The following is a 9,666-nucleotide window of genomic DNA, read 5'->3' on the forward strand; positions in this document are numbered from 1 at the left end:
TTGTTAGCTAACTAGTTGTTTAAGATACCGCTTCACCTGCCAATCTTAAACATTTATTTAAAGGATCACCAATATAAAATACATATATACAATCTGGATCCCAAATGTACCCATAGTACAAGCTCTACTCATTTTGGACGAGATAATACTATATAATGATAATATTATATCGTACTATTTATTTATTAACAAACACCTACCTAAATATTCTGCATCAATGATTTATTACATATGGATTATAATGAACGACAGAAGGAAAATAAATGTATAGAACAATAACGTTAAGGATAGATAATAATGTTAAGGAGTCTAAATTTAGCGAAATAATAAAGCGATAAAAAATTGTATGTTAATTTTTCACGGTATGAGACAAGAATATAACGTCAATGATTAAAAAATATACATATAAAGGCAAAGTTAAACTAAGAATTAGTAACACGCGTTACATACTTATTTTACTATATTCATTTACATATAGAAACGCTTAAAGAAAAATAAACACAATAAGCATAGTTAATAAAGAAAGATAGGGAGACTTTGTACAAAAATCGATTGCTTGGGTACCTCAGTCTCATTCATGTTTCTACTGTGAAGCAGTTGTGTTTGCATGGCTGTTTCGGTTTGAAGGGTGGGATAAGGCGTGAATTACAGGGTGCAGAGGAATAACACCTGAGTCCTCAGGAATGGCAACGCTTGGGGGATATCATGGGCGGAACAGTATACTCTATTATGTCCATGGTACTGCTCATGTTTATAGGCGACGGTTACCACTTTCCATCAGGTGGGCCGTCAGCTTGTTTGCCATTCTAAGTTGTATAAAAAAAATATAAAAAGAAAACCTACGTACGACAATAGTAGCAATAGTAGTAGTAAGGCATAATTACTAATCGGGTTTAGGGTTATAAAACAGTATAAATAATAATATGAGACTGTTAAAATGGCGCTTAATTCCCGTCACTATCATTACAAAGACATAATCGTGTGCTTTTATGTCGATTAAACTATACGAGTACTCAGTAATTGTCAAACGTGGAAGCATAATTCACGCACTAGCAAACAAAGCATTGTCAAGCCCCGCAATCTTTATTTAATGGCGCTAGCTTTGCATCCTCTTCGGCAATACCCCTCGGTCTACAATTAATCCTACTCTGTCTGATCTGATATCGTTTGATCATTAATATTTTCTGTTTTACAATAAAAGTGGACTTTTTGCGTTTCAACTGACTTTTATTACGAAAATACATAATGGAGATTATTATATACAGGCCATTTGGGTTTTGGACATTTTTTTGCTGGTATTTTGTTTCTTATTTACACTTTTATGTATACATAATAAGGAAAGATATGGCAGTAAAATTACAAAGTACAGGTATATATACATAGATAATAGATATAGGTGCATAACACCATAATCCTTGAGAACAGTAACAAATTTCGAATATTCATGATATCATTCTTTATATAAGCGACAGTTACCACTTTTCATTGCATTAACCATCAGCTTGTTCATTTTTTTATCATAAAAACGTATAGGCACGAATCTTTGAAATAATGATGTACCTAATTATACAAACAAGATTTGTTTTTGTTACGAAGCGTAATGAAAATAGCTCAATAGCAAAATATAATAATGGATTGTATTTTGCTTATTTGTGACAAACATAGAAGATTTTTTATACCTTTTAAAAGATCTCTTGATTATAAAAATCCTTCTACCGGATTTCGCGAACGTTTATAGATAAAAATAATACCTAGAGCTTTGTTGCTATCGGTTCAATGCGTGTATATTTTATGAAACTGTATATTTTTCTTATCGTATTTTTAAACAGCTTTGACTACTGCCGTTGAATTTTTTAAACAACTACACAGAAATAGATGTAAGGTACATGAAATAATAAATTTAAAGACCTTACGTACTAATGTAATGGATTTAGAAACCATTTCTGAAATACGTAATAAGAACGAATGAAATTAATGGTGATATGAAAATATCATTATCATCATTTCAACCTCTCTCTCCAGTTGTTGCTGAACAACGACAGACATCCCCCATATTTTTTCATAAGAAATATATCCACTGACATTTATTTTAATTAATCGTTCGTTTAATTTGGATTATTCTACACTGCGCCTGACTATGCTGAGTCACCTAGTGACAACCTATCGGTTATGTCTTTACAAATGCTATAGAATTAACCCCAAAATAATAAAATCATTTTCTTTTTAAGTATTTAGTTATTAATAATTATAATAAATTACTAAATGTATTATATTTCAGTTATTATGACGATAAACAAAATTATATTCAATTAACAATCTTTGATGTATCTATTTATGAAACTACTTAAATAATCCTCCATTATAGACAGCACAAGATATCTCTTTATATAAAGTCGAAGGGTTTATTGATGTCTGTAAAGATGATTAATAGATATATTCAGCTACATCTTATACAAAGAATATTAAACAAGATAAAGAAGTTTCATATCTATTAAATTTATTATTATCGTATTCAATAACTTTTAAGGGCGTTCAAATATATGACAAATAAAAGGGTATATGACAACGTCGGAGTTATCTGTCAATTTATTAAAATAATTATTTCTGACTAGTAATTTAAGAAGTGCTCTGAAAGATAATTAAAACGGTAATCATAGAACAAATTTCCGTTTGAAATTAGTTTAGCATTTTACGTCTGAAGGTTTCAAATACTTTTTTGATTTTGAATTTTGAGTAACAGCATAATAATAAAATCTCATTACAAAATTGGTACAAACACGAAATTTAAATGTGTTTTCAGCTTTAACTTATTATTATTGCATTGATAAACAGTAAAGTACAAAACAGAATTAGCATTGTATGCATGAAACAGAAACGCAGTTTAATAAAAAAGACACTTGGCTGTTAGTATGAAAAATGATTGATTGTTGTTTGGTGAGCAAACACAATTTGACACACAATCTTACTCACATTATGGGCTCGCTCTACGGTATCGCTGTAGCGCTGCTGAAAGAAAATTTAATATAGTATAACAAAATTAGGGTTTAATAAAAAAAAGTATAAAATTAGACTTTAATAAAACTCTCTAAATCCTCTTTGAAATTGTAGTTATAAGAGACAAGTTATATTTTGTTGTTCCGCAGATAGCTATTTCTATCTATCTTCACGCCAAGACTCTTGAGGCGTAGACAAAGAAAACCGAGTACTAAAGGCCTTTACATATATCTTTTGTTCTATCCATTTTCATAACTCGTCTCAAAATTTTAATCAAGCAGAACTTAAAAAAAACTATAAAGAAGTTATATTTTTTTATTTTCTTTTCGTTGTTTAAATTTTATAGTAGGTATCTATTTCTATTTCTAGGCTATGATGTCAATAGGTTATAACACGCTACATGATACACAGGTCTAAATTATGTTCGATTTTCAAAATTTTTATGTTTATCGAACCATCTGCCTTTCCATCTGCAAGTCTGTCAGTTCAACTGTTTACGTAAACGTACCGTTTATTTGTGTTCTCGAGCACCATTGTGCCCATGTTATCGTACAGAGAATGCACACCGTATACTTATATCAATACTTTAAATAGTACTGTTCCTAATAATTACTGAATATAAAATGATACAAACAATACTTTCTCATTTTATTCATTAAAACACTAAGATTTTTTTCTTTCAAATATTTTTCAGGCTTCCATTGTCCACAATTAAACGTAATACTCCCGTCAATACATTTCTGCAACTGTAATTATGAGGGTCATCCAACACTGCGTCTGCATAAACGTGGTTACCGCTTGATCTCTTGCTTTGCCGTCAATAGTTGATTTTTCGTTCACTTAATCATATATATATATATATATATATATATATATATATATATATATATATATATATATATATATATATATATATATATATATATATATATATATATATATATATATATTCATAAATGAGTTTGGATGTTGTTACTTAATCATGCTTAAACGTCGACACGGATTTAACTGATATTTAATTTAGAATACATGATTTACGCAAACAAAGCCATTAAACGTAACTTGTAGTTCTATTACAATTATAACTTACAACCCAAATCTTTATGCCTTTGCATGCCACAAATTTATTTAACTAGAACGTTATTTAGATATTGTGTAGATAATAAGGTTATTTCTAAGTTAAACTAATTCTAGCTTTGTACTTTATTTATTTAAGTACTTTCACAGCACAAGCATAGAAGTCCAATAAAGTTTCGCTAACAATAAAATAACTTCCTTGAAGGTACAAGGTTAGAAGCAATTTACACTTGTTAGGATTCCATTTAATTATCTAGTTTTATGGTATCAAGTAATTGCTTTAAACGATATTAAAATGAATGACGGCTGTTTTATATTATCAACTTGCATTCCAGCCCGGCTTTACACGGGTAGGTAAAATTTTCGAAAATAATCCATAGCCTATATTACTCGTGGATAATGTACTTAGCATTTAAATGAAAGAAGAATGTTTATAGTCGGTAGTTTTTTGAGTTTATTCGATACAAACATACAAAAATACAAATATTTCCTCTTTATAATATTAGTGTAAACATGGATAACTATATCCCATAGCTTGCCTAATTGATTTGGTATATAAAGCATCCTATATGTTAGCCTAGCATATGATCGCTCTGTATAGGGAAATTAAGCGAAGCAAGAGAGATGGCTCGTCATCATATAAGCTGTTAACTGTCCACTGCTGGATATAGGTCTTCCTCATTAGAGTTTTACCAGTTGCCATGCTTGACGGATTGACATTATAATAAATTATATTATTAATTCCATTTTATTATTGATATATGATTGATAGACGGATACTAAATCCCAACCATCTGGACGAGTGGCGGTCCTCCACCGTGCGTTTTTCAAGGCACTTTCTCCCACGCACAACCACTCTTTGGAATCTACTTCCAGCAGCAGTATTTCCGAACCGATACGACAACATAACTTTCAAGAAAAGAGCATATTCCTTTTTAAAAGGCCGGCAGCACACCTGCAATGCCGTAGGTGTTGTGGGTGACCATGGGCGGCGGTAGTCACTTACCATCAGGTGAACCAGGTTTTACAACACAGGGGGCAAGCGAGCATGCCCCCTGTGTTGTAAAAAAGAAACTAAACTAATAAACAATCGATTAAGAACCCCATGATTAAGCTGAAAATAAAACGACTTTTCCTATCTGAAAAGAAACTAAAAATTTCAAAATAATAATAATGCCTTGCATTTGTGTAATTATAATATACACAATAACAATTACTAAAGTCAACTATTAATTAAACAACCTAATCAATAAATTTAAATTATTATGTTATGAGTTATCTTCAAATATGAACGTCAATAAATTTTCGTATATACAGGTCTACGGAATTCGTCAATCTTCCACGTCTGACGTTTATGCCAAGAATTTCTTTAAAACATTTTACATAATGTAAATAAACGAAGTCAAATAAAAATAACGATAACGTGCAATTCTTGTTTATCTGCCTTACATCATTTTGATATTGCTTTCATTTTTATTATGTAGACTATGTGTACTAGAATATGTATACTAAAAGAATAGATTAGAATCAGAATAGAGCAAAAGTAAGCAGAAATAATATAAATGGTTACAAGTTTTTAAAGGTAATAATTTTTCAGTGAATAGCATTAGTTAGCACTTTTACTGAAAAACACACATAACATCGGTCATGTCAAAATAGGCGCTTTTATAATTTATCGCCTAGTAAGTCATAACAAGATTTTATTCATAGTCAAGACATTATAAAATGAAAGCCATTATAATATGTAATAGTATGAAGAGGCTCTTATTTTACCTTAGACGATAACCATCCACGGTCACTGTATCTGATGATAAAAACACGCTATACCATATTACGATAAATACGAATAAAAGAGCACAATATCTCGTTTAAGCTTTCTATGATATCTCGTTGATGTGAACATAATGAACGAATCTACACGTTGGTTTCCTTTTACACAATGGCAGGTATTGAGTAGTCTGCGATTGTTGCAGACTGCAGACGGGTGCATGATTGCAAAACGTGCGGGCGGAAAGTATCATATGCACAAGTACAACATAAACGAGCGACAGTGTCGCTGCTGAAAGTCACCGTGTGCACAGGCTCTGTAATGAATTTACGTGCGATGAATACACAAGTATTCACGTTCCTACTTCGTAACTCAGCTAACAGCTACACAGCTCGAAAATAGAAGTTGGTAACCTAATTACTATGGTTTGCTGAACGAATTAGAAAGCACCGCGTACATTTTCTGTAGCTTTGTGGTGATGCCAGGGTACTTAAATGCGTTGTTTATTCAATATTTGTTTATGAAATGGATACAATTACGACCATTACTATAATATAAGTCTATATATAGTGTAAATACATATATGTAGGTGGGACCCTTAGGTGCCACCATACAATTTTTGTCTTTTTGAGTCATGATTTTTCAGCCTCAACAATGTTATATAAGAATTTTATATTTGCATAGCTAAGTTTTTCTTACTGAAACAATAGATACGTGACAGAAATAATGCAATATCGCAAATAATGTAATAAGTGCCTACCTTATATGCCTACTATGTTTTTTGATTTACCTTAAATAAATGAAATCTGAAATCCCCCTCTTGAGACGTGTACGAGCATGATCTATAAATTGTACATATTTCTAATTTGAAATTGTTCGTCTTTAATTTTTCAATGGTATAGTATTTAACTATAATATATTTTTATATTTTTTTATTATTATTAATTTACCTTCGTTTCTATTACAGTTATTTTTATAACAAACTTCGATCATCTACTAAATGTCTGATCTAAACATGAAGGAGACCAACCGATTATTGCCTCACTTAAAAATGGTTGGTTTAATATTTTAAATTACTTTCATTTGTTTCGACATAAACTAAACTGCATTTTAAAATTAAGTTTAAAGTACGAATAGTTCAGGTAACAATAGTTTTTTCTTTATATCACTATGTGACCATAGTAACAACAATAGCCAATATTTCAATTTTGTTTTAATTTATGACGCATTATCTAGTTAATATTGATGATAAAAGATAAAAAACTTCAACATACGCACCCTCGATATTCGGAGAGGTTGGTTGTGATCAGCACCTCCATGCATGCGGAAACCCCACGGCGCGCCACCACTAAGTTCCACTTCCCTCGCCGTCATCGCCACCTTCTCACTCCATTGCAACTCCCGACAACAATTCACAACTCAACTATCACAACGAGCCCGTTTATTTATATCGTGAAGTGTTTAACATGGCATATAAAATATTAAAGCATAGTATGGAAGCTCGCGGTCATTTTATATCACAATTCTCAGTCACGTTGCCATTGTAGGTTGAGTGTCTGTAGTTTTATCTGAAACAAATATTTTTTTGTTAGATAAATAACGTATCATATAAAAGTACTCTATTAAATGGAATTGTGACCATTCAAAGGCTCCAGTTTTTTTTAGAATAAAAATACAAATTTTATAGAACGGTTTATTTTGTACTGCTGTGCCTCATCTGCATTTTGCTCTAATTTTGTACAACACATATAGAAAATAGATACATTTGGATATTTATATGTTCATGTCAATATATCCAAAATTATGATGATAACTTCAACATAATTTTAGATTTGTTGAAAAAATAAATAGCTTGTAATTTATTACGTTTTATATGCCAATGTTTGGATTGAGAGAGAAGTATCAGAAATTATACCTCACCAACACTGATTAGGTCTACTACGCATAACAAACTGTATAGTTCTCCAATTAGTGTGATATCACTAATGTTTGTTAATGAAGCTAACAATTTTCCATAGGAACAGTCAGTCATTTATATCGATGTAGTGCAGAAATTTCATTGCGTCATCATGAAATATAATCATTACATCTTTAGATATTAACAAGTAGCCATGTATCTCCATTGTAAATAATGCTTATTTGTATTCCTAATTTAATGATAATTATTAAGACTATTAAAATGGTACTAAATGGTAACAAACGAATAAACAAACATGTTCACTTTCTCATTTATAATATATATTCATAAGGATTTCCCTTACTGACCACGTGCATCTCTACTCTTATTATTTTGGCTTTGTCAATATTCTATACCAAATAATGACCTCCAATAATCATCATACACAGTGTGGATAACGTTTATAGCATAATAAACAAAATATTATATTCCATTTCTTATATATATTGAGTAACATATGGTACTTCCCGGGCGTCCTATTACACAGACCTTGTTAGGTCCCAGGAGTATTATAATGTCGGGATACAAGTTATAAAACCTCCAGGTATATTTTAACAAATGTTAAGAAGAGTACAAGTTCTAGAACGTATCCAGGTAGGATTATCCTTCTGGATATGTCTACAAGAAACGATTGAATTAACCTGATGCGCTGTATACGGAAATTTCATTAGTAGCGCGTTATAATGCAGGCGACATGGCCGGCGTGTTTCAAGTAACACGTCACAGTAGATTATCTCGCCTTTACCTTAAAAAGTTTTACCTTGCTTTACTAGCAAAGATTAAGTGCAAAGCGAACAGGGATCTAAGATGGTAGATATGGGGTGTCTGATTTTCCTCTGGGGAGTGTAGTCCAGTCCAGATCCAATATTTTCCTAACATTAAGAAGAGAGAGGACTGAGCAGAGTTTTTCTAAACAAAAAAAGGAGGTTCAATGTTTTAAAAAATATTTTTATATTTCGATCTTCGGGATGAACATATAACACGATGCGGTCAGTTGTTAAGTTAGTATAAGACGTTGTATGTTTTTGTCGTTATTCCAATTTAACCTAATTTTAGGAAAATATTGTTTTACTGGACAGTTTATTCAACAACTTTAATTACACCAGAAGGAGACTTTATACAAAAAACGTTTGCTTGAGCATTTCTGTCCCATCCTTGTTTCTGTCGTAAAGCAATTGTGTTTGCATAGCTGTGTTTCAGTTTGAAGGGTGGGATATGTTAGTGAATTTACAGGGTAAAGAGGAATAACCTCTGAGCCCTCAGAAATAGCAATGCATGGGGGTATCATGGACAAAACAGTATACTCTATTATGTCCATGGTACTGCTAATGTCTATAGACGACGGTTACCACTTTCCATCAGGTGGGCCGTCAGCTTGTTTGCCATTCTAATTTGCATAAAAAAAATTAAAGTAGACTCCTTATTATGATTTTAGTAAGGGGGCAAACAATTAATTTGAAGAGAAATTATTAATCACAATAAAAAAAAATTACACAACAATTAAATAATTTTTTGCTCAAAATGGTCTATTTAATTTCGTCTAAATATCTATCCGGAATTACTAGATGAAATTTATGTCAAAAAAAGTTTAAAGGACAGCATTACAGATGAAGCTATCGAAAAGGTTTAGTTTGCGAGAAATTTGCTCTTAATAAATGACTATATTGGCATTAAATGGCATATTTAGTTTCATTATAAATTATTTATTTATTAAATACTTTATTGTACCAATAATATATGAATTAATGATGGATATTAAATAAATAAATCTTTTTCAGACTACCAATTAAAGGTTTATTTCTATGAATATCGGTAGGTATTCGCACTAAACAGTTTATTTCATAATTGCCCAAGACTAATTCGGACGTGA

Source organism: Galleria mellonella, unplaced genomic scaffold (genome assembly GCF_026898425.1).
Source record: "Galleria mellonella isolate WM207_F2 unplaced genomic scaffold, CSIRO_AGI_GalMel_v1 utg173, whole genome shotgun sequence".
NCBI classification, from domain to species: Eukaryota; Metazoa; Arthropoda; class Insecta; order Lepidoptera; family Pyralidae; genus Galleria; species Galleria mellonella.